Raw genomic sequence first — 26,223 nt, 5'->3', positions numbered from 1 at the left:
TTTGTGTATATAAATTCTATAAGGGCAATAACCACATCGGCATCATCAGATCTTCACATATTTTTTTAAAAAGATACAATAGAACTTTAAGGAAAGAAGAATCTGGAGCAAAATATCACATCATTTTGAGTAAAGCTCAGCAAAGTGAAACAATAATTTAAAATTTGATTTGCCAATAATAGGACCTGAAAAATGCATACAGCAAAATGTGAACAAAATTACAAAGCAAAGCTATAATAACTAAAACAGTATGGTATTGACATAAAAACACACACATAGGTCAATGAAACAGAATAGAGAGTCCAGAAATAAACCCACACATATATAGTCAATTAAGTTACAACAAAGGTGCCAAGTACATACAATGAGAAAAGGACTGCCTCGTCAATAAATAGTGTTAAGGCAACTGAACAGCCACAAGCGAAAGAATGCAACTGAAGCACTATCTCACACTATACAAAAAAATTAATTCAAAATGAAATAAAATCTTGAACATAAGACCTGAAATCATAAAATTCTTAGAGGGAAACATAGATGACAATCTCCTTGACACTGGCCTTGGTCCTGATTTTTTTTAATTAGATACCAAAAGCAAAGGCAACAAAAATGAAAATAACCAAACATAATAACCAAACAAAAATAACCAACTGACTGCATCAAACTAAAATGCTTCTGCATGGGCTTCCCTGGTGGCGCAGTGGTTGAGAGTCCGCCTGCTGATGCAGGGGACACGGGTTCGTGCCCTGGTCCGGGAAGATCCCACATGCCACGGAGCGGCTGGTCCCGTGAGCCATGGCAGCTGAGCCTGTGCGTCCGGAGCCTGTGCTCTGCAACGGGAGAGGCCACAACAGTGAGAGGCCCACGTACCGCAAAAATAAATAAATAAAAAAAATAAAATAAAATGCTTCTGCACAACAAAGGGACCCATCAACAAAATAAAAAGACAATGTACTGATCGGAAGAACATATTTCTATATAAATATATGTGTGTATGTATGTATATATATATATGTGTATATATATATATATATTTAAAATAAGGTATTAATATCCAAAATATATTTTAAAACTTACACAGTTCAATAGCAAAAACCCAACAGTCTGATTAAAAATTAATAGAGGGGAATTCTCTGGTGGCGCAGTTGTTGAGAGTCTGCCTGCCGATGCAGGGGACATGGGTTCGTGCCCCGGTCCAGGAAGATCCCACATGCTGCGGAGAGGCTAGGCCCATGAGCCAGGGCCACTGAGCCTGCACGTCCGGAGCCTGTGCTCTGCAATGGGAGAGGCCACAACAGTGAGAGGCCCACGTACCAAAAAAAAAAAAAAAATTAATAGAGGATCTGAATAGATATTTTTCTCAAGAAGACATACACATAGCCAAAAGATACATGAAAGGTACTCAACACCACTAATCATCAGGAAAATGCAAATCAAAACCACAATGTGATATCACCCCAGACCTGTTAGAATGGCTATTACTAAAAAGACAAGAAATAGCATGTGGAGAAAAGGAGCCCTACAACACTGTTGGTGGGAATGTAAATTGGTACCGCTACTATGGAAGAGTCTCAAAAAACTAAAAATAGAACTACCATATGATCCAGCAATTCCAATTCTAGGTATATATCCAAAGGAAATGAAAACTCTAATTTGAAAAAATATCTTCACCACCCCATGTTAATTGCAACATTATTTACAATAGCCAAGACATGGGAGCAACAGAAGTATCCATTGATGGATAACTAAAGAAGATGTAGTACATGTGTACAATGATTATTCAGCCATAAAAAGAAAGAAATCTTGTTATTTGTGATAACATGGATGGACCTTGAGGGCACTATGCTAAGTGAAATAAGAGAGAGAAAGATAAATACTATATGATATCACTTATATGCAAAATCTAAAACAAACAAACAAAAACGGAACTCATAGATGCAGAGAACAGATTGGTGGTTGCCAGAGGCAAGGGAGTGGGAGATGGAGGGTGAATTGGGTGAAGGAGGTCAAAAGATACAAACTTCCAGTTATAAAATAAATAAGTCATGGGGATGTAACATACAACATGGGGACTATGGTTAGAAATACTGTATTGCTTATTTGAAAGCTGGTAAGAGAGTAGATCTTAAAATCCTTATCACAAGAAAAAAAATTGTGTAGCTACATATAGATGTTAACTAGATATATTGTGGTGACCATTTTGCAGTATATAAAAATATCAAATCATTATGCTGTACACCTGAAACTAATATACTATTATATGTCAATTATACCTCAATTTTAAAATATTGTTATGAACTGAAAAAAATATAAGAAAAAATATGAAAATCCACCATCACATCGAATATTTTTAACCCATTATTTTCATTAATTGATAAAACAAGCAGACCAAAAATCAGTAAAAATATGAGAATATTTAAATGACAGATTAAGAAACTGGATTTAACATACATAGGTAGATTTTACACTGCAAAATTGCTGAATATACATTCTTTTTAAACACACAGAGAATATTTATAAAAGTTATTCATATATTAGACCTTAAATTTAATGTCTCAACAAATTTCAAAGAACTGAAATAAATCCCTCCAACATCTCATTACAAGGGAATCAAATCAGAAATAAATTACAGAAGTAAAAGCCCCACATTTTCACAACAAAGACGTACACTTATAGTACACTGGCCAAAGAAAAAAATTCATAATGCAAATAAGATTACATTTAAAAGTAAAAAATAATGAAAGTACTGTTATCAATTTCTGAAGGATGTAGGTAAAGCAGTATGAAAAAAAGAAATGCATGGCCTTAGATTCTTATGATACGAAGGGAGAAGGGATAAAAGTAATGAGATAATCATTCAACTCAAGGAGTTAGGGAAAAAATAGAAAAATCAAAGTTAAACATAAGTAAGGAAATAATAAAGATAAATGCAGAAAGTAATAAAATAGAAAATCAAATTAAATTCAATAAATATGACAAAGTTAAAAGTTGATTCTTTAAAAACAACCCAAGGTAACTCTAATCAAAAATGAGGGAGAACTCACAAATAAATAGTATTTGGAGTGAAAGGTGGTACATAATTATAGATGTTGCAAATATTAAAATGATGGAAGAGGATATTATGAACAATTGTATGCCAGTATATTTAAATGAAATGGAGAAAGCTTAGAAAAATACAAAACAGGCACAAAAGAAATAAAGACTTTACAATTTCTGTAATATTTAAATAAATTGAATTAGTAGTCAAAAATCTGCCCACAAAGAAACATCCACCACTATATGAATTTGCCAGTGAGCTCTACAACTAAAAAGATGATAATTCCAATCTTGCACAAACTTTTCTGGAAAATAGCAAAACAAGAAAACATTCCCCAACTCATTTAATGAGTCTGGACTAATCTCAATACCAAAACCAAGTGTGAACAAATATGAGAAAGAGAAATTACAGGCCAATCTTATTATGAAGACAGATGAAAAGAATCATCATAATAAATGAGCACACCAAATCCAGCAATGTATAAAATGCATTATATAATGTAATGACATTTAATTTATCATAGTAATGTAAGGTTTATTTATTAACAATAATAAATAAATCTAAATCACCACATTATTTAGCTAAAGGAAAATAAAGGAATCTCAATAAATGCAGAAAGCTTGGTAGAGAATATTCACATCCACTCATGATTTAAAATACTTTCAAAAACTGTGAAGTGGGAAATTTCTTAATGAGATAAAAGGTACATAAAAAAACATGCAGAAGGCATCACATCTAATGATAAAGCATTGATAGCATTCCCATTGGAACTACACTGGAGGTTCTAGTCAGTCAGTGTAGTTGGGGAAGAAGAAAAATAAGACATAAAATTCAGAAATGTTATGCTTATGAACAAATCACCCCAAATAATCTGTAAACAAAATTATTAGAATTAATTTAAAATTTGGCAAATTTATTGATACACAATCAATATACAAAAATACATTGCATTTCTATATGCTAGTAATAAATAGAAAATGAATAGAAGATATTATTTACAGTAGCAATAAAAGGTATGAAGTAACCATGGATAAGTCTAATAAAACGTGTGCCTCACATAAAGACAAAATTGTAACACTTTATTAGATGTCTAAAGTAAATAAATATGCCATGGTTTTATATAGGAAGCCAATATTTTAAAGATGGCTCCTCATATGGGTGTATAAATTCAATGCGATGTCACTCAATCAAAACACCAAAAGGTGTTTCACTGTAGTTCTTTTTGTCCTGAGAATATATCATCAGTGAGCATACAGTCAGAATAGTGGTTTAAAAGTTATTTGGATTACTATTTTTTTCTGTGTATTAAAAATTGATACATTTAGGTTCATTTGTTTCTGTTGACATGAAATTGTAGTTTTTTTATTATTTTTATTTCTTATTGAAATATGTTAAATTTCTTGAATATGTAACATACTAACATGGTTTGAAATAAAAAAAAATACATTAAAAGATGTATACTAAAAGTTTTCTTTCTTTCACCTGCAGCACTTCCTACTCACCCTCTGGATAACTAATTTCACTACTGGTTTATCTTTGTGTTTCCTTTTGCCATGTTATGCAGATATGAACTAAAAAGAAACAAATCTCTAATACAGAGGACTGAGGAAAGAAATTGTGATAGACTCATACAATGGAACATTACAAGCAGTGCAAATGAAAAGAAGGCAGCAAGACACATGAGCATGGATGATTCCCAGAAACATAATAAGGAAGGAATAAGCAAGTTTCAGTGAAACTAAGCAATATTTGTTTAAGGATACACAGACATGTAAAACAACCATAGAGTCAAGCACTAGGATGACAATGGCAGAAGTCGGGGTAATGATTGTCTTGGAGTTGGAGAAGAAATGCAGTCTGCTGGGGAATAGAAGTGGTCAAAGTTCTGTCTGCTAATGTGGATAATGGTTATACAGGTGATTGCTTTATTTTTATTATTTAAATACACATATACATTGTATATAGTCTTCTCTGTATATGACAAGTTAAAAAAGCTAAAGTTTTGTAAGTTAAAAAAGAATTATAACCTAAATATAACACTTTGACTCAAAAAGTAGATTATGTTTTCTTACTAAAAATTAAGCTTCAACGGTTAGTGTTTTTATAGTCTTTTCCACTATGATCATCTCTGCAAATTATATTTATTGACTATTAACTCCTGGTTCAGTGTGAAACTTACCTATATTAAGTTGACAAGAAGGAAAATAAAAAGTGTATTTATGTCTCCTTGCTGTCCACAGGGAAGATAACGAGGCCTGGGTTCTCTTCAGTTGTGGGATAAAGGGAATAATCAGAGTGTTGGATAAGGTTGCAAATTTTTCACCATGACATTTAGGACCTGGCTAGCCTCATTATTTCCACCAATATACCCAAGAAGGGGTGGAAAGATAAGAGAAGGAAAAAAAGTCTCCTTTGTAATTTCAATTCATAGGCTAACAAATTCACTTTCATGGAAATAAACCTAGAGATATTTCATACAAAGTAAGTGAGCAATCTATCATTGTTATAACACTGGGATGTGGTTTTCAATCTCAGTGACTTATATCATCTATGAGTCATATTCCAGAAAATTTCCCTACTGGCCCTGAGTCAGCTTGAGTACGTAAATGATTTGATTAGCAGGAGGAGGAATCCTAAACTCAGAACAGTATGACTTAAATGGTAACACAATCACCTGGAGTAGGTGACCCTAGGACTTTTGGGGACCTATTGCTCATGACATAAGTAAAAAAGGGATCAGACACAGGAGCCCATTCCATTATCAAATGATGATCAGTGCCTGGAGATGTAGCCTCCACTGACTCAGCCTCCACTGATCACATTGGCATGGGAGTGGGGGCAGCTTTTACTGCAGAGTCCCTCTGGCTCCCCCACTGAGCTTCCTTGTGGAGCTTAATGTAGCCTTTGCCTTTGTACTCATAGTAGCCTCCTTTAATGCTGAGAGAGGGTAGATGAAAGGACAAAGCACTTCATAAATGCATGGTAGGTATAGGATTGGAGGTAATGACCTCTTATTTAAAATTCCTCAAATTTTATTCTCCTATGCACCCCTCTACTCTTTCAAATTTTCAAAGGAATTTTATACCAGTTAATTTCTACTTTGACATTCACAACAACCTTGGTCTCAGTAGGTTCTCATGTAAATGGAAGAGACGGACTAGGGTATACTGAAAACAGGAGACTTGTATTTGGAGTCCTTGGAGCAAAAAGAGAAAAATTTAAGCATATGGTTGATTATGGCTCTCAAAATGGACTTGACTAACTTTTTGCAAAAACCTGTATCTAATAGTTTCAGTTTTTGGTTCTAGATATCTAGAAGCTAAAATTTTGCAAGGATGTCTCCTTCCTCTCCACCTCCCTCCCTCCTCTTTTTATACGATAAGCATGACCAGAGCTGTTACAGAAGTAGATTTGTCCCCTTTCCTTAAAGTAAAGATCTTTTGACAAAGAGAAAATCAGATCATACTACTGCAGAGTCCTCCTTGAACCCTAACACCAGTTAATTCTGTCATCTTTTTTTTTTTTTTTCTTTTTTTTGCGGTACACGGGCATCTCACTGTTGTGGCCTCTCCCGTTGTGGAGCACAGGCTCCGGACGCGCAGGCTCAGTGGCCATGGCTCACGGGCCCAGCCGCTCCGCGGCATGTGGGATCTTCCTGGACCGGGTCATGAACCCATGTCCCCTGCATCGGCAGGCGGGCTCTCAACCACTGCGGCACCAGGGAAGCCTCTGGCATCATATTTTATCCATGGGGTCCGTGTGCCCTTGGTTCTTCTGGAATGCAGCACTGTGTCACATTGATATACCTGTTCTTTCACTCATTAACTAGCCCTCCTTAAGCAGATTACTTGGTTCTCTGAACCTCATTCCTACATCTGCAAAATAAAGAAAATAATAGCTAACTGGGAAGATTCTCATGAGTATTAAATAAGAAGATGGAGGTGAGAATTTTTCTCATGATAGACCTTTAACAAATAGTTACTTTTAGCAGCTATTATTGTCTCCACCTAATCTTTGGTGTAACTGTGCCATGGAAACACCCTCTATAAAGTAGGTGGAGAAGGTTGAAGGATAATGGAGAGTCAGAAGTTGGTGAACAAGCACGGTGTTTGGAGTTTGGAGTATGTGGGTCTCAGAGTTTTCATCTACAATAAGCTTAGAGAGGGAATGGGCTAGATTTTCAAAGCTTTTCTCTAAGGTCAAGAGAGGTCAAACTGCTTCTCAATTTTTTTTTTCATCCCTAACCCAGGCAATGGGCTGGCCTTTACTGGTCTTTCTGACCCCTCCATTCTACCAGAGAATATTCATACCCTCACAGAAAGGGAGAAGTAATATGTGGTAGAGTCAGGATCTGAACTCAGAGTTTCAGATATTCTTTACTTTCCACCACGGTTGTCAGTATTAAGGAAAGTGGAAGGTGGGAGGTTGTCACTTTCTGTCTTTTCAATCATTAGGATAATGAAAGAGCCAAGGAACAGAACACAAAACACCCATCATTAGTTCGTGAACATTCTAGAGTTGGCAATGAATATATGTATGTACATATAGATGTATGTGCATGCACATATGTGTGTCTGTGAAATGAATGTGTGTTTTGTATGCATCTATATATCCCTTGCATATCTATCTATCTCTATATCTCTCTATATGTATAGAGATAGATAGATAGATAGATATAGATAAATAGACATATATCCCTTGCAAGGGATATATAGATACATACAAAACACACATATTCATTTCACACATACACATATGTGCAGCACCACATAAAGGCCACTACTTTTGTAAATTCCATTCATATTGATATTGATTTCAAGTTTACATTTCCTTGCTCCTCAAAGCAAATTCTCTTACTAAAGACATGATAGTTATGTTTTAGAGAGTAAGGAAATACTCTAGAAGAATTTTTAAACTTATATATATTTTCATTCATGATAAGGAATTATAATCAATTAAAGAAAATGTGGAAACAGCAAAAGAAAAATGAATCACTTTGAATTTCAGTGCTCTAACACAATGACCATTAGTATTTTGATCTCATTCATTCCAGTCACTTTCCTTAAGAAATTGTCTCTTCAATAGTCTTTTCTTTACACCCCTCGGTTAAAATATGTTAAATCAATAAAATATCTCAATAATCTAACTGACAGTATTAACCATTACTTCCTCTCCCAGTAGATTTTAAAGTCCTTTAAGGCAGGAACCATGTGTTATTCAACTTTCTATTTCTGATTTTTCTATTTTCCCCAAGGCCTACCATACTGCCTTGTACCCAGCAAGTATGCAATGAGCCTTGCTGAATCATATTTTGCATGAAAATTGTAGGAGACTTAAGAAGCCCTGGGAATAAAGATTCAAGTGTCAAAGGAAAGATGGGTTTTAAGTTGAAGACATAGTAATAAAGCATTTACACTATTCCCAGGAGACCAGCCTGGTTCTAAATATGCACTCAACATTGGGATTTCCATTTTCTCTCAGGTAAGAGTATTCCAATTTATTGGATCCATTCACAACTTGAGCAGATTCCTGTCATTCAAATTAAATTGGCTTACAGCAATGCCCTTATGCAAGAGGAACATGCAAAGTAGATTTTTATTAACAAATGTACCTGCTCAGTCTCCAAAGGAAGTGGCAGAACTGCTTTTCATATGTTAAAGAGGATTAAATAAATGAAGAACTGCAGTTAATCTCTGAGTTTGCCCTGATTGTTCTGGAGTGCTCTTTTCAAAAATAAAATTTGAAGGTCTTGGCTTCACTGGAGTTTTTCACTGCAACTTATTTAATCTTCAAAAGGAGTTCTAAATGTGGATGAAGTGTGTGTGTGTGTGTGTGTGTGTGTGTCTGTGTGTGACTGTGTGTGTGTATGACAGACTGTCCTACTTTGGTCTAAAGCTTTTGAATATTATAATAATCATAATGCAAAATAACATGAAATTTTAATAGAATCTTGGTATCTTGGATTCAGTTATCTCACTGATTCCTCCTTCCAGTCTTTAAATCTGCATAGCGGTGGTCTCTCAACCTGTGTTTGAAGGTTTTCAGTCTTGGGGAATTTACTACGTCCTCCCGCAAAAAAATCCATCTTTGAATGTGGAAACTTCTGAAGACCTTCTCCCTGTACCTTCTACTCACTGATATTACTTCTAAGAGAGAAAGTTAATGAGCTATGATTGCCCATTAAAGTCCACTTGAAGTGGGACCTGTTTCCTACATCTCCAGAACCACCTATATGCCCAGGCTGGCCCAGGAGACTTAGATACTGGATGGAGCTTAGCAGAGGGAGTGGCAGATACACATTTGGAAATTGTCAGAGGTAAAGAAAATAGATTTTGCATGGAAGGATGGCAGAAGTATTTTAAAAACCCTATAAAACTGTGACGATATAAGAGAACTGGGTGGGGTGAACTGGGGTATGTGTACGCAGGATGTGGGGAAGGGAATTACAGGACAGAGAGGAAGTAAATTCCAAGCCAAAGGGGCTCTGGAAACCAAGGAGGGGCCACAGAACATGAACAGGAAAAAGACTTTGAATTCAAATTTGAATGCCCTAGATTTTTTACTGGATCCTCAACCTCATTACCCTACTCATCCCTTACTCCTCTGGAGCACCAAGGTGGGGGGACAGGGAAATGAGCCATCCTCAGTGAGTTAGCTGTCCAGAGAAACCTTCTAAAAGGAATGCTAACCACAGTTGTTGTTTATAATGAAGTGTTAAGGTTTTTACCTACATCATCTATTTTAATCCCCAAAGCACTCTCTTAGTTATTCTCATTTTACAGATGAGGAAACTGAGGCAGAGAGAGGTAAATAACTTGTTGAAAGTAAAGCAAATTAGTGACAGGGCCAGGATGCAAACAAGATCACTTGACCCCGGAGCCCATGATCCAACCTTCACACCACACACTTGCCTGTATGCTGGAGCCACATAGCCATAAACAAGTGCTGGTGGAGGTGACGGTGGCAATAGGTGTAAGGTGTGTGTGTGTGTGTGTGTGTGTGTGTTCAGTATCTTCTGCTTAGCCTGCAACTAAGATGGCCCAGAGACTATCTAAAATCAGAGAACAAACTCAACTAAAATAACTGAGTTCAGGAGGGAAATAGAAAGAGATGAACATTTGTTGAGAATCAACTTGATACCAAACAGAATGCTAGAAGCTTAAGATAATAATAAACCACATAATGGATATAATAAGCTAAATAATAAACAAACTGTCTTTTGAAGACTAAAAATAGTAAGAGAAACTATAGCAGAAAATTTTTATTGAATTTAATGCTACTTAGATCCGACTCTAATTCCATGTGCTTAGTATATTTATTAAATTAATAATAGATGGATAAAGATCTCCAAAATAAGGTAAACAAGAAGCTTAAATTAGCACTGTTTATGAGCACCCAACAGGATTCTATGCTAGTGGGACAAGGGATATAAAATGAATATGACACAGCCTTCTCCCCTCACATACACACACCAGGCAAGATATATACCAGAATCTACAGACAAGATGGAATATGCTAAGCATCATACATGAGTAGACAACTGAGGAAAAAAGAAAAAAATGCAGGTTTTATATAAAGGAGGGGAATAGATGAGAGCCATTTCACTGTCCTTGAATATCAAGGCTCAGCTTTGCAAAATTGAAAAAAAAAAACCTTTGTTCTTGTACATAAAGCAAATCCCAAACTACCTACTACAATGACTAATGATCCCTGAGCTGGGGACATGCTTTGGGAGACGTCTGTGAAGACACACTCCTTGCACTTGTTTGCAGTGGGATTTACATAAGGGAGGAGAACTGCTTGTTAAGCTTCAGACAAAGAGGTTGTGTGACATCAGGTTTTCCTTTACTGATAACTGCCTCTAGGTCAAATAAACCTTGATTGTGGGTCCCCCGTGGCCTCCATACCATCACCTGCCCTCAACCTTCATTATATCTCTCTCCAAGGGCAATTTGTTTAACTCTTGGAAGTCAAATACAATTGTAGTGGTTTTTGTTTTTTTTTTTTCTTTTCCTCTTTACAGATAATTCTTAAAGCACTGGTGCACTCCAATTTATCTGTTTTGGCCATTCCATCCCAAGATTCTGATCTTTTGTCTCTATTATTTCCAAATGTCTTCAGGTTTTTGTGTAAGAAACTTGAAAGATTAGAGTCCAGGGGCATTGCTGAAGACTGTTAAAGTGTTATATGCTAACAGGATAAAGGTGCATCTGTGAGTCTCTGAGTTTATTTTCAGAGAAAATGGAAGTGATAAAAACAAAGGTAAAAACAGTATGGAGCTAAATGAGCAATACTGTGACAGAGGGTCTTGAGAAAAGGCATCTTGTTTCACACAGGGATAGAACCCCAGTGTGCAGTGCCTGAGGTCAGCTCTCAGGAAGCAAAGGTGACACTGATTATAACAGTCACATTTCCTCCTCTCTTTTACTGATTCCCCTGCATAGGGACAGGCAAGGTAAATGCTATAGCCACTTAACCTCCCTATCAACAGAATATCCCAGAGAGTGTCTGGTTCTCTTTTGCATTTTCATCAGAAGCAAATCTTCCAGCCAGATAAACAACATGCTGGTTTTCAGCTATATCCTTGCAAAACATAAACTAACATATTGATGAAATAGGACTGTTGCATTGTAATGAAGTAGGAAAATGAGCCATATTTGTCTCTTTTTTCCTTTCCTGTGTGCAGTGGTGTCTGGTGAATGTTTAACAACCAGCTCTTGAACCAGGGAGATGATGGTAGGGAGAGTCCATATTTGCTGATTTCCATAGTGTAAATACTCCCATCATTGCTGATTTTGAGTTACCAGCCTGAAGTCACTGAACATGGATTTGGGAGGAGATGTGCACAACTACCCCTCAGGCCTGAGGGTGCCAGCTCTAGCCTGACACTGCCTATACACCAAACCTAGAGAATAAGACTCTACAAGTAAAATTTAGCCCTGAAGTTAGAACTCCAATATTCTTCATGATTGGGTCCTGACCTGGAGAACTATTACATTCAAACTAAGATAAATGTTATTACTATGATATCATCATAGTGAGTACTGAATTTTTGATATATATTTCCTGTCCAAGTGGACCAGAACACTATGAATGAGTCTAAAAACTAAGTACTACAATTTAAAGCTGACTTCACACTGCTTATATTCACACATTGCTCTGTGCTTTCCTGGCATGTCATAAAATTAGATGCTTTGTGTAGGTTCTTCTGGTAAATGATGGTAATTTCGTAGGTGTCATTTGTATTCCCAGAGGGACTCTGAGAAGGAAGTAATATAACCTAGCAGGGAATCCCTTTTGAAGTATTTTTACTAGAGGATTTTTCTTGAGTCTCTTAAATTAACTTCATTCCTTTTTTGCCTGAATAGTCTACCCATGGACTTCAAATTGCTTCACCAAGAGGTCTGCAAAAAGAGATGAGAAGACAGGCAGAGGCGAATAAAAATAAATGACTTATAAATGAAAAGAAAGGAGATCTTTGAAAATTATTCTAAGTTCTAAGCCATGAGACATAAAGGAAACAATGAAAATCTTGGGGTTTAAAATCCACAGGTTCCTAGATTTTTTCCAATAATGCAAGAAAAAAAAAAGAGGATGGGAAGGGGGATGGAAGGAAGAAGGGAGGGAGGGAGGAAGGGAGGAAGAAAGGAAGGAGGGAAGGAAAGAAGGAAGGAAGGAAGGAGGGAAAGAAAGAAGGAAGGAAGGAAGGAAGGAAAGGAGGGAGGGAGGAAGGAAGGAAGAAAGGAAGGAGGGAGGGAGGGAAGGAAGGAAGGAAAGAAAGAGAACTTATCTCTCATGTGATAAGCTTGTACCAGGCATATGGTCTTTGTTGCTTTTTCCTTTTATCCTTAAGCAGCCTTCCTTTACCCTGAGCTATTTCTAGGAAGAAACAGAATACATCACTCCCTTTGGTCAGCATAATGTAATGTAAAACATATTATGATATCAATCATGAAATTCTGTCTGCCCTTCTTATTTTCTCTCTTCTTCCTCCTCCTGCATGTTTTACCTTCTATAGAGAATAGGATACACACCTGTAACTTATCTTCACATTGAGTCAAAATTTATGCAACTGTTTACAGCAGAGGTATTGCAATCTCTACCAATCCCACCAGCTGTGAACTTTTCCTTCCCTCCCTGTTTCAACATGGTAGATCTCATAATGATTGTAATACTTGAGTGATAAAAATGTTCCAATTTTACCACCTGGAATCATTTATTTGACTATCATAGAGAGTGATTTCCCCCACTTCTTCTTTGTGCTAGGAGAATAGGCAGAAGATGGAATCTGTTTTTCTGTGACTTCTAGATGGTGGTTTTACTTGAATGTGGTCAGCACCTGTGACTATCATTGCTCTTTGGTTTTAACTTTTGAGAACTAGGGGTATTTGGCAATTGCAAACCACCTAATTGTTTCTTGACCCTGCTGATTTGATAGTCTGGGTTGGCTGCACATAGCTTCTTCTTATTTGCCATTTGTTATTTCCTGCTGGCCAAGGAAATGAATGGATCAAGAAATATCTGTGCATATGTAAGCAAGGCTGATGTAACAAAACTAAAGCATCGGTGAATGGGTCGACACTTCCTGCTGATGGATGAGAGAAAAGTCACAGTAGGAGAGAGACTGGGTTTCCTCTGCTCAGGTTTGGATTCTTTGGGACTCTTAGTTGAATGGGGTCAGTGGCAATCAGATATTTTTTCCTGTGGCACATGGTGGAGCTAGTTGCCCCTACATACTCTGCCCAATAACACATTTGTTGTTATTGGGGACGGGGTTTCTAGCATATTTATGGAGCTGCCCAATTATGCATTGTGGAGTGATATGTAAAAGTCATTTTAAAACCTAAAGTACTACTCCAATGTATGGTATTATTATCCGCACTATTTCTAATGGTGATTATAATACAATATGTCTTGTATTTCACTTAGGGACTTTTATTTTTTTAATTTTATTGAAATATAGTTGACTTACAGTGTTGTGTTTAATTTCTGCTGCACAGCGAAGTGACTCAGTTATACATATATAGATATTCTTTTCATATTCTTTTCCATTATGGTTTACCGCAGGATATTGAATAGAGATCCCTGCGCTATACAGTAGGACCTTGTTGTTTATCAATCCTATGTATACCAGTTTGCATCTGCTAATTCCAAACTCCCAATTCTTCCCTCCCCCACCCCCTTCCCCCTTGGCAACCACAAGTCTGTTCTCCATGTTTATGAGTGTCTTTCTGTTTTGTAGATATGTTCATTTGTGTTGTATTTTAGATTCCGCATACAAATGATATCACATAGTATTTGTCTTTCTCTTTCTGAATTACTTCGCTTTGTATGATAATCTCTAGGTCCATCCATGTTGCTGCAAATGGCATTATTTCATTATTTAATGGCTGAGAAATATTCCTCTGTGTGTGTGTGCGTGTGTGTGTACATATATACCACATCTTCTTTATCCATTCATCTGTCAATGGATATTTAGGTTGTTTCCATGTCTTGGCTATTGTAAATAGTGCTGCTATGGACATAGAGGTGCATGGATCTTTTCAAATTATTGTTTTGTCTGGGTATATGTCCAGGAGTAGGATTATTGGATCATATGGCAACTCTATTTTCAGTTTTTAGATGAGTCACCTTTCACCCATTGTGCAAGCTCACAAAATACACTCTTGTTGGCACTATCCTTGGCCCCACCTCAACCGTGGGAATGCCGGCAATTGGCCCTGTTGCCTCTCAGGTGTCATTTTCACAAGGTTACCAGCACAGATCCACTGAAGTCAGGTGCCAGGTCACAGTAGTCCTGCACCTGGATCCATTGTGGGAGCTATAGAGGCAGTTCAGACCCTAGCCCAGCCCAGTCCCCATGTGCATGCACCCACAAAGCCCACAGCTGCTAAGGCCAGACCAGTCATTGAGGGCACCTATTGTCCTTTTGGATGTCCCACAGGTGTTGAATTTACAAAGCCGGCAGGGGAGGTGTAAATACGTGGCTCACGCAGCCACAGGGAGAGATTTCAGCCCTGCTTCTGAAGTCGCATGGCCCCTGGGGCTCAGCTGTGGTTTCAGCCCTGCCTCTTCATGTGGGCAACCCATTGGCATCTGCTCCTGGGGCCTGATGAAGTGGTGGTTGGCACCGAAGCCTGCCTATGAGGCAGCTGAGGTGCACTCTCCCAGAGACTGTGGAGGTAGGAGAAAGAGGCTGTAATGGCAGTCCCACCCCTCTCTTCCCAAGTCACTTAACTATGATGCTTCCCTTCTATGGCAAGCCCTGGCTTCTTCCACAAACACCCCTGGTTGCAGCTGTACCAGACTCCAGCCCCTTCGGGCTGTGTCCATGCAGCCAACAGCATCTCTCTCTCTAGGTCTGTCCTCTAAGCTCCGAGTTTCAGCACCTAGTGTCCACCCTCATCAGTAGATGCACATTTCAGGCTGGGATGCGCAGAGTGGTAGCATGTACCATCTGTGTAGGTCTCTCTCTGTTCTGCCTGTCACAAACCAGTTGTTGCTCTCTCCTCTTTAGCCTCTGAAATTCCTTTTCTGTTCCAGATGATCTCCCTGCTGGTGAGGGGGCTTCCCAGGGTGCAGGAACATTTCTTCTTTTTCAGCTCCCTCCCAGGGGCACAGGTCTTGTCCTGCTTCCTCTTTTTTTTCTTTATTTTCCTTTCATCCTACCAGTTACATGGAGATCTTTCTTGTCCTTTCAGTTGTTTGAGGACTTCTGCTGGTGTTCAGTAGGTGTTCTGTGAGAATTGTTCCATTTTTAGATGTATTTTTGATGTATTTGTGGGAAGAGGTAATTTCACTTCCTACTACTCTACCATCTTGATTCTCCCCCTTAAGGACTTTTCTAATATATAGAAGATGTTGCCCCAAATCCTCCTTGACTTTACACCTGCCTAAGCCAGAAGACTGGGGGCAATGTCTCAGGTGTTTTTTTTTGTTTTTTTTTTTTTGTTTTTTTTTTTTTGCGGTAGGCGGGCCTCTCACTGTTGTGGCCTCTCCCCTTGCAGAGCACAGGCTCCGGACGCGCAGGCTCAGCAGCCATGGCTCACGGGCCCAGCCGCTCTGCGGCATGTGGGATCTTCCCAGACCGGGGCACGAACCCGTGTCCCCTGCATCGGCAGGCGGACTCTCAACCACTGCGCCACCAGGGAAGCCCTCAGGTGTTTTTAACACACTGATTCACAATGTGAGAATTGAACTGAGTCTCTGCTAAGTCCCAGAGGAATTATTAGAATTGAATGGAGACTATAAAAACTCAGGTACTTTTTAGTAATAGCAATAAGCTCTTGGTATTCAAAGCTAATTAAGCTCCTACCAGTTATTGGATTGACACTCCTTTTAGTATATTTTAAGATTTATATTTCTGAACAAGGTTATGATGTTGGTTATACTGCACTGGTATGGACTGTGTAATCTTGTGAAGATTGGTTGTCACAGCCAGGGAAAGTACAGAGCAGACCTTAACTCTTCTCAAAACGCAGAGTGAAAGCATGGCCCAGATGGTTGGGGGCAAATCATCAAGTGAAAAGAACACATAAGTATCTTTGCTCAGGGATATTGCTCAGGCTCTTTGTCTTCAAAGTGTGACATGTGAAAATAAAGGGAGTGTTATTTTGAAAGGATAGAAATGTAGAAGTACTCAGCGTATGGATTATATGGTACCCATCCTAGGCACATTCCTGTTCATCTTATTGCAGAATAGATGGGCTCTCTGTCTCTGTCTGCCTCACCATAGGGGATGCCTGCATGGATGTCACCTTTCGTATGGCATCACACAAGATTTCTGGGATCAAGCATTTCATGGCTAGAAAATAGAAGCATTCCTTGGTGGATGCAAATGAAAAGTGAGAACACAACCAGGTTCATTCCCAGAGGAGACATTGGAGGAGAATGGAGCTGGACTTATATGGTAGCATACATATTTTTGCCACATAAAGTCCAAGCTCCTCATTTTGTTAAGCTGAAAACATCACTATCAAAACATTTGGACATAATTTGTTAGAAAAATAGACACTGAAATTTTTTTTTCTGTATTGATTCATAAATGGGTCATAAAAATGTGACATTATTAGAGATACACTAAATAAAGATTAGATAGGAATTCATTCCCAAACTCACTACTAAGTCCAGTAGTTGGTTGGAGTGTGATGCTTGCAGGAACTTCTGTCAGGTCTGTGCTTAAGCAGTTTGGGACAATTTTTGACAGCTGGGGTTCATTCTAAGTTAAATAAGTGATGACATGGTACTACATTCAGCATGGAGCACTTGGGTCATGCCTTATCATTTATTTTGTCAAGATCCTATTGGTCATGACATATAACATTAGTTTTGGTAGGGACAGCACTTGGGAGAAAAATCTGCTTGTTGGGGATGTATTTTCCCTAGTTACTCACCATGTTATCTGCCTTCCTTCCCTCCTTCCTATGGATGACCTTTAAATACTCCTCCTTGCATTAGAACAAAAGAGGGTTTTCAGGCCCTGGGCAGAAAAGTGAAAGGCAGTCAAATGAGACTGCATGCTAAAGGTTGAATGTCTCCGAATATCAACAAAGATATTGATTAAGAATAATGCCAAAGGGAGTTCCCTGGTTGCCTAATGGTTAGGATTCGCACTTTCACTGCAGAGGCCCGGGTTCGATCCCTGTTCAGGGAACCATCCTGCATGCTACACAGCGTGGCCAAAACACAAAATAAATAAATGAATAAATAAATAAATAAAAATAAAGAATTTAAAAAAAGAGTAATGCCATAGAGGCCAAGGACTCCTAAGGTGCTAGACCAGCCTTGCAACAGCCAACTTCAAAAATGATTCTTCTAGATTAGCCCATCATTTTAGCCCATATTTCTAAACTAGACTTGAAAAGGCAGAAAATTCATTAACAGGTTAAAGAAGTCAGGTGGTGAAGATTTATCAGGGAAGGGATGTTTTCTCCAGCCACCTCAAGCCAAGTGAGGGGTCTTCAGAGAACCAGTTTGGGAACTTGAGGGGTGATCCCTGGGGCTTGGGGGACAATGGACCTAGTACCCAATCCCTTCCTGGGAAAGTCTACAAATGGAAGGTCATGTCTTCCTCTTGAAGAACACAAAATCACGGCTGCACTGAAAAGTCCTACATGTCTGGAGTGGAAGGACAAGGATGTCTGATTTTATGAGCTAACGGTGGAGGTTTTTCTGGCATTTGTCATCTTTGAACGCTCTGCCCAAGAAGCCAGCTTGGGAGGTGAAATGACCCAGCAGAGAATAGACCTGAGGAAGCCAGGATGGAAGGGGGCTCAGAGGGAAGTTTTAAGCAGCTCCCCTGAGTGTTCATCACCAACATAAGAACTGCAGGAGAGAGATCCTTAGTGACAAGAAGACCTTCAAAAAACCCTCCAAATTTTACCCATGAGAGGAAAACAATCAGCATTGGTATCTGCTACACGCAAGGAGCATCAGGGCCAGATAACCATCTGGCCAGGAAGATGTTCCTTCCCTCTTACCATTGCTCCCTGTAGTGGAAGCTGTGGTATGCCATAGAGACCCTCTTCAGAAAAGAAAGGCTTATTCCCTCAGCTTTCAGGAGTGCTACCTGAAGATGGCCCTCAGCTGTCAGTTTTCTTTGGGGACTACCTCAGCCAAAGAAAACTGCCTTGTCCAAGGCCACAGCTCTTTCCAGGGTGGTAGCCCATACAAAGACTGATCAACATGGGGTACAAATGAATTACCAGCCCCTTATTCCAACTCAGGCCAAGTTGAAGGGCCACCCCAGCTCCAGAGCTCCCCATTGGGTCATTTGAAGCCTTTGTTGGGATTGATCGGCCTCTCCCTTTGCCCCCTCCCTTCCACAGATGTTAATCCCCAAGGCTGTCCTTGCACAATAATCTCCATTTTAGAGTCTGCGTCCTGGGGAACCCAACCTGCAACATTCTTTATTCTAACGCCTGACCTGGAGGGGCCACAAGCAGTGGTTACCAAGTGGTAGAGGAGGTGGAGCAGCCTCCCTACCCAAGTGCAGATTTCCAGGGAGAGCAGAAGAACTGTCAACTGCATGCAAAACTGGAGTACTGAAGGGTAAGCTGTGACAAAGCGAAAGAGAGGCATGGACATATATACACTACCAAACGTAAGGTAGATAGATAGTGGGAAGCAGCCACAGAGCACAGGGAGATCAGCTCGGTGCTTTGTGACCGCCTGGAGGGGTGGGATGGGGAGGGTGGGAGGGAGGGAGATGCATGAGGGAAGGGATGTGGGAACAGATGTATATGTATGACTGATTCACTTTGTTATAAAGCAGAAACTAATTAAAAAATTAAAAAAAAACTGGAGTACTGTGATTCTTAGACTGAATCTTCTTAAAATTAAAAAAAAATGATAAAAATAAACTATGAAACATGTTAGAAGTGTCCTCTATAAGCAAGGAAAGAACGGTTCCACAGCCTGAGTTTAACAGGGAGAAAGTGCACAGATGCTTTCTACTCATTTAATGATTACAGTAGAATACATGTTAGGAACCCTGGGTTGGATTCCAAGTTCTGTCACTTACTTTTATGTGACCTTGAGCACTTCAATTAACCTCTTGAAGCCACAGTTTCTAGAATATGAAATGGAGGTAGTAGTAAATTACTGTGAGGATTAAATGAGAATGTATACAAAGGTCTTAGCACAGTGCCTGGCATGGAGTAAACATTCAAACTTGCTCCCTTCCTTATGTACCCAGAAAAAACAAAAAAACTAATCCTAAAAGATACATGCACCCAATGTTCACAGCAGCACTATTTACAATTGCCAAGATATGAAAGCAACTTAAGTGTCCATCTGTTGATGAATGGCTTCAGAAGATGTGGTATATATATATACATATGGTGTATATATAATATATATATATATGGTGTATACACATACACAATGGGCTAGTATTCAGCCATAAAAATAATGAAATATTGCCATTTGCAGCAACTTGGCTGGAACTAGAGAATGTTATACTTAGTGAAATAAGTCAGACAGAGAAAGACAAATACTATGTGATATCACTTATATGTGGAATCTAAAAAATATTACAAATTAATGTCTATACAAAATGGAAACAGACTCACAGGCATAGAAAACAACTTATGGTTACCAAGGGTGGGGGAGGGACAAATTAGGGGCATGAGATGAACAGATACACACTATTATATGTAAAATAGATAAACAACAAGGATTTACTATATAGCACAGGGAATTATACCCAATAACTTGTAATAGCCTATTATGGAATACAATCTGCAAACAAACCAACCAACCAACCAACCCTGCTTCACTATGCTGTCCACCTGAAAAAAATACAATATTGTAAATTAACTATACTTCAAAAACAACACCTTGCTCCCCTCCTGAATAAAGAGCTCCTGTGGTTTTAGAAAGATCCAGGCAAGGATCTTTTGGGATAGGAAGGGTGTGGAAAGTGATGTCTCAGGTTGGGCTCTGTCTCTTCTCACATATGAAGAGTGTGACAGGGTGAATCATAAAGAGAGTTTATATAAATCACATACCATTTTATTTCTCATAATAAAATCATAAATAGAAGCAATGATTCTTTGTAACTCCAGCTGGCTTGTTGCAATTTTGTCTTTTTCTGAACTGTTTCATGACAATTTACATTCGATTTACTAGACCCACTAATCAGCAAAATCAGTTTTCCTTCTGTGTTTACTATGCAGGTTCTTACCTAGCTGCTGATACCTGATTTTGTTAACTTGTTTCTTATCCTCCCCCCTTTTCTATCTGAGTTCCTGGTCTGGAGATGTGTGAGTCCTTTTGTCTCTTGTGCACACTAAGGGACTCCTTGGCCAGGTTTTCTAGTTATAACTTGTTCCTTCCCCGCTGGGTTCACCGGGCTTCCTATTCCTTTGCTGGAATTTATAGCCTCCCTCATCCATCACTTGCAGGTAGATGAACACTGTGATGTCTGATGAGTGTAAGCCAGGGAGCTTTCTTCTTAGAGAACCTAAAAGTTTTGATTGCCTTTCTCTCAAACTGTATATATTGGCTTTGAGATTCTCTGTCAAGACTTTGGGAAGTGTACATATTCAGGAGTAACTGAGGATTTTAGGAAATACTTTACCATAATTCATTTTTTTCTGTCTACAAAATTCTAGTCGAACAATCTTTTGGAAAAATCCTAAGTATACTAATGGTTTATTATAGTAGAATTATAGTTTATGCATCTATATCTGTAAAATAAATAATTGGGTAACAGTAACAGGATTAAAAGGGAGGAAACTGCATGCACCTGTTACTATGATGTTAAGTGTAACATATTTCTTACAAATCCATTCCCAGTAAAGAGACTGAAGCCTGCAGAGCTTACCTTTTCATTCTGAAGCTGGGAGTACAACCGAACTATAACCCTCAGTCCAGGTATGTGTCAGATTCAGCTGGTGAGTTTTCAGAAGATATCCTGAACATGCACCTATCCCACAGTCAACACCTTAGCTACATCAGATAAATTAGCATCTCTCCTCTAATCAGACCTTTTTATTTTAGGTTTAACTCTGTTAAACGACAGTAAGAACCAGCTTCCTATCTACAACCTACTGGATTTTCCAAACCAAGGTTTCCAAACCTTCTCATCCAAGTTATATACCCCAAACTCTGGGAATGTTTATTCTTCAACAGCATAAAAACTCTGGGAATGTGTATTTTTCAATGCCTCATTGGAAACTACTGATTTAGTATTTTATTTCTTGACATTTGATCATTTCTTAACATTTGATCATAATCTCATGTTACCTGTGGTTTCATTAGAGTTTGTCTATTTTTAAGATTGTAAGTTCATTTACATTAGGGTTTATGATTTCTCCAAATTTTTTTTTTTTTTTTTTTGCGGTACGCGGGCCTCTCACTGTTGTGGCCTCTCCTGTTGCGGAGCACAGGCTCTGGACACGCAGGCTCAGTGGCCATGGCTCACGGGCCCAGCCGCTCCGTGGCATGTGGGATCTTCCCGGACCGGGGCACGAACCCGTGTCCCCTGCATTGGCAGGCGGACTCTCAACCACTGCGCCACCAGGGAAGCCCGATTTCTCCAAATTTTGAATTCTCATGGTGGTTACCAAACTCTAAGTACAGACTAGAAATTCAATACATGTTTGTCAAGTTGAAATTCTGAGTTCAATTCAGCAAAGCTAAACTCTATCTCCCTGCTAAGATCATCTGAATGTGTAACCACATTTTCTTTTTAGAATCTTATTTTTTAATTTTTTTAAACATCTTTATTGGAGTATAATTGCTTTACAATGGTGTGTTAGTTGCTGACGTATAACAAAGTGAATCAGCTATACATATACCTATATCCCCATATCTCCTCCTTCTTGCATCTCCCTCCCACCCTCCCTATCCCACCCCTTTAGGTGGACACAAAACACCGAGCTTATCTCCCTGTGCTATGAGGCTACTTCCCACTAGCTATCTATTTTACATTTGGTAGTATATATATGTCCATGTCACTCTCTCACTTCGTCCCGTCTTACCCTTCCCCCTCCTGTGTCCTCAAGTCCATTGTCTATGTCTGCGTCTTTATTCCTGTCCTGCCCCTAGGTTCTTCATAACCATATTTTTTAAGATTCCATATATATGTGTTAGCATACGGTATTTGTTTTCTCTCCCTGACTTACTTCGCTCTATATAACAGACTCTAGGTCCATCCACCTCACTGCAAATAACTTAATTTCATTTCTTTTTATGGCTGAGTAATATTCTATTGTATATATGTGCCACATCTTCTTTAACCATTCATCTGTTGATAGACACTTACGTTGCTTCCAAGTCCTGGCTGCTGTAAATAGAGCTGCAATGAACATTGTGGTACATGACTCTTTTTGAATTATGGTTTTCTCAGGGTATATGCCCAGTAGTGGGATCGCTGGGTCATATGGTGGTTCTATTTTTAGTTTTTTAAGGAACCTCCATACTGTTTTGGGTCATTTTCTCTAGTTCATCCTTCTCCTGGTTCCCATGCACCTGTAGCTGTGTTATAACATTCACCTGTCTGCTTCTCCAACCAGATGAAGCTTAACTAATTTTTAACATTGTTTTGTTTTATCTTGTGTCTCCATGGCCTAGTACACATAAATTGCTAAAAGGAATGCAATTTTGGAAAGAACTGGGGTGACTTGAGCATAACTAGAATAGAAATGTTCAAAGAGGGAAATGAAAGATATTTAATGTGTACTGTCCATCTTTGTATATCACTTTAATAGTTTTTGCAACTTGAAACCAATCCATCAGACTGACATGTTGACAGGCAGTCTTGGTTCATGACAGATTAACTAATTCTTCATCTATTATTTATTCTCTGCCTACATTTAACAAAGTTATTTGCAAAAAACAAAGATTAGAAAGATAACATCATTAAAACAAGGGCAAAGAACTAGAACCACATAATAAGGAGTGGGAGAAGGACATCAGGGCTTAGAAAACCTGGGAGAAGGACATCAGGGGCTTAGAAAACCTAAGACCAACAAATGCTCCAGCAACTGAGCATAAAATTTAGCTCCAAGCTTTATGAATTTCATTGTTGGGTACTGAATATGTTACATTTTACCCTCAAAAGATATTGCATAATGTACAGAAGCTATCAACAGTGAACTTGGACAAGCATTGAGATGGTACACATCAGCATATATTTGTTTAAGTGATTTACTACAGAAAAAAACTACTCTAATTTCCAGGAATATTGAATATCTATGAAGCCAGTAAATTCCTTTTTAGCACAGATGAACAAGTGGGGGATGTCAGAGGTGTCTAAATACTTTTATGACCTTTACTAATTCTATATTATTGATGTCAATAACAATGGGTTCCTAAAAAGAACAAAAAGTAAAAGAAAGCTATGATCACTACCAGGGTAGAATAAAAATATAAGAAACCACACAAAGTACATTCTTTATGGGTGCCCAGATTCAGTAAATATACATCATTCTCACATCACTTTATTTAAGGTTAGATTTTAGTTTTGAGATTCTAGGAATGAGTGAGAATTATGGTGTAACTTACATTATGATCAGATATTTCCTTTTTTACTGTTGAGTTGGACATACTTTATACTGGATACCATAAGAGACATATAAAAGACTGTCCCAGGTACTTATAATTGAATTTAGACTGTCAGGGAGATTTTAAAATGTTAATTCACTGGTCAATCGCTGTAGGCATGAAGGCCAAATGAAGTGGCAATTTAAGCAATTGTCTGATTGATTTAATCCATCCACACTATGAATTAGGATAATTCAGACTTTTTTTCCTCCCAGAAGCTTTTAGTTGTACTAAGCATCCAGTTAATCTTTTCAACTATTCTCTTTACTTTTTTCTCAGGATAGACATTGGCTAATTCTTTGTGACACAGCCAATCACACGTGTTGATATGATTTATCTGTCCAGTGCTCACTGCAAAGGCCAACTTTGTGATTAAACCATAGCAACTTCACAGATCCAATTAGGCAAAGCATTTTGATTAAGTCTCACTATAGGTTTGTTTTCAACTGAGTTGGCAATAGAACCAATGTTTTTAACCCTCAGAAATATCACAGAGGTATCTGATTTGGTTCTTCTTGTGTGAATAAGATGTGAGCCTCTAACAGTATAAACTCATTCTACTAGGGTCTCATCCTGGAGGCTTGTCAACTTCTCCCACTACTCACCAGCTTCTTTCCAGCTCACTATGGGGCTCTCAGCTCAGCAGAGATGCCAGGAGCCCAAGCAAGACCAGACAGGTTTGTGTTGTGAGACGGTATTGAGAGTTGAACCACCCTTGAGTTTCAGCCATAGTGTTGTCTCTTGTTAGCTGTGTCTCTTGGGCAAGTTAATCTTCCTGAGTCTTTGTTTCCTCATCTGAAACATGGGAATGGTTATATTTACTTTGCAGGGTTTTTGTGAGAAACAAATGATATAATACATTTGATGACAGTGACCAGCAAAGTAGGCACTGAAAAAAAATGAGAACTATTAGTCTAAAGTAAGTTTGTATGCAGATAAATACCCTTTGTTAATAATTTAACTTAACATTTAAAAAATCCTCATTGTCACTTTATAACTAATCAATAACAACTACATGGCTAATTACATGGGGGTGGGTTGGGGGGGAGGAGAATAGGTGGAGCACTGAGGATTTTTAGGGCCCTGAAAATATTCTGTGACACTATAATGATGGATAATGTCTTTATACATTTGTCCAAACTCATAGAATGTACAATACCAAGAGCAAACCCTAAGGTAACTTTGGACTTTGGGTGATTTTGATGTATCAATGTAGGTTCATCAGCTGTAACAAATGTACCATTCTGGTGAGTGATGTTGATAATGAGGGAGGCTGTACATGTGCAGAGCAGGTAGATATGGGAAATTTCTGTATTTTCCCCTAAATTTTGCTAAGAACCTAAAACTGCTCTAAAAAATAAAGTTTTTTTTTAAAAAAAGTGACGCTGGGCTTCCCTGGTGGCGCAGTGGTTGAGAGTCAGCCTGCCGATGCAGGGGACACGAGTTCGTGCCCCAGTCCGGGAAGATCCCGCGTGCAGCGGAGTGGCTGGGCCCGTGAGCCATGGCCGATGGGCCTGCGCGTCCGGAGCCTGTGCTCCGCAACGGGAGAGACCACAGCAGTGAGAGGCCCGCGTACCGCCAAAAAAAAAAAAAAAAAAAAAAAGTGACGCAGTCTTAAGCTGCTGGATCAACTTGACAATAAAGAATAGAGTATCTCTGGGGTCAATGTTTTAATATGATTTTTCATAGTGTGAGGGTAATTAGTGAGGACATAATGCACGCTACCAAGGAAGGTCTAATTATTGAAATGATTTTTTTCATCAGTAATAAACCTTTAATAAAACCTGGTAATATTTAGTAAAAATAAACACATAAAAAATAAAACGTTAAGTACTAAGGAGTATTCACTTGAGATATTTTGATCTTATGTGGTTAAAAAAAATCCTTTATTTAGAGTCAGTGAACACAGCTTGTAGACCAGATTCTGATTTATTAGATACATGGCTTTGAGCAGGTCATTTAATCTCCATGAGCTTCAGTTTCCTCCTTTCAAAAAACGGAGATGTTAGCAATTACCAAGACTACTTTCAGATAATTTTTCCATGAAGTAAGCATGATAAAGGGAATGAAAACATGCTACAAATGTAAATATTATGGAAATGTAACATATTATTATTGTTATTAAAGGCTTAATAAAA

This window comes from Mesoplodon bidens (assembly GCF_964165515.1).
Source record: "Mesoplodon bidens genome assembly, chromosome: 2".
NCBI lineage: Eukaryota > Metazoa > Chordata > Mammalia > Artiodactyla > Ziphiidae > Mesoplodon > Mesoplodon bidens.
Note: the sequence above shows the minus strand (reverse complement) of the source record.